Consider the following 1,360-nt stretch of genomic DNA (forward strand, 5'->3'; position numbering starts at 1 on the left):
TTAAAAATTTCTAAAAAGTGGTGTCACTATATAGTTAATAATTAAAAATTTACAATTGTCCCTTTCTAATTTTTTTCATATTTTTTTAAAAAATATAGAATTGCATCATTGATAACACTGTCAAATACATAATCGCATCTTAGTAATTTCAACCCATGAGGTATATATATCATAAGGAACATGTTAGATTAGATTGATCAGACGAGTACGTACACACTGTAAAATTGTTGGAACAATAGCAAACACAAAAAACATATACCCTCTTAATATTATTAAAAAACTACTTCAACCCTTCACCTAGTTAAACTAGGATATATCTCAAGTGGGTCACATGTTCATTTTATCTATTGCCGGTGGTTGGAAATGAAGCATTTATTTTAGGTCTATTTGCTTATATGGCCATGAGTAGAATCAAGGCACAAAACTATGTAACTCATAATAATTCAAGAAGAAGTGGTGTCATGTGACACCACTTCCTCATGAGTCGATCCGCCCCGAAAAATATGCACTTTGGATAAAGCAAAGGCAATTAGCCACGGTATCTTAATATGAGAATGTGCAACTACGAACATGTCTTTGTAAAATTTGTTAAAAGGCAGTTCTGATATTGTTTCTTTTGGTCGACTCCATTTGGATTCTATTGCAAAGGCAATACTGTTCTAAAATAATTGCTCAGTTTACATCAAGGTTTAAAAGATGAACTAATTAGTAAAGACAAAATTAAGGGCTTGTTTAGGTTTAGGTGTTCATGTCATGTTCGAACCCCACCTAGCGAAAACTTTTGTTTACCTTAAAATATGTAAAAGATGGGAGTATGTTATACCTCTTTTAATAACGACCAGTTGTTTCATGGATCATTTCACTAATACTAGATTGTTATACACACACATATACATACATATAGATATATGCACACGTGTTGGGCGCAGAGTCACGCCCACCGCCGCGGAAGCGATATGTCCTGAGAGAGCACTGACTTTTGTTTTCACAAAAGTATAAGTCAAACTCGATATTTGTGTTTCGCGAAGGAAACCCAGATTCAGTAGCGAAATATCTCAGCGAAGTGAGATATCCACTCTTCCTCTCATCAGTGCAAGGACTGAACTATCGAGGGCACCTGCAAGTAAACAAATAGTTATGACAATACAAAGACGAGATTTACGTGGTTCGGCAAACTAGCCTACGTCCACGGGAGGGGGTTTTCACTATGAGGAGAATACCAAACTTATTACAAGTTTTATCTCAACTCTCTCTTTTCTCTCAAAAGAACTCCAATACAAAACCCACAATTGATTTTTCCCCACACCAATAACTCCTCCACCCCTTCTCTATTTATAGGAAACCAAAGAAGGGGGGAGCC

At 35.8% G+C, this 1,360-nt stretch overlaps 1 protein-coding gene across 1 annotated transcript in view; it reads left to right on the forward strand.

Annotated features, from left to right (window-relative positions):
- LOC109827844 (KH domain-containing protein At5g56140-like) overlaps nucleotides 1–1,360 on the forward strand; it is a 14,277-nt gene that overhangs the window by 1,328 nt on the left and 11,589 nt on the right. The gene's annotated exons all lie outside the window — the stretch shown is intronic.

The sequence above is a fragment of the Asparagus officinalis genome, unplaced genomic scaffold (assembly GCF_001876935.1).
Source record: "Asparagus officinalis unplaced genomic scaffold, Aspof.V1 AsparagusV1_Un476, whole genome shotgun sequence".
Classification (NCBI taxonomy): domain Eukaryota; kingdom Viridiplantae; phylum Streptophyta; class Magnoliopsida; order Asparagales; family Asparagaceae; genus Asparagus; species Asparagus officinalis.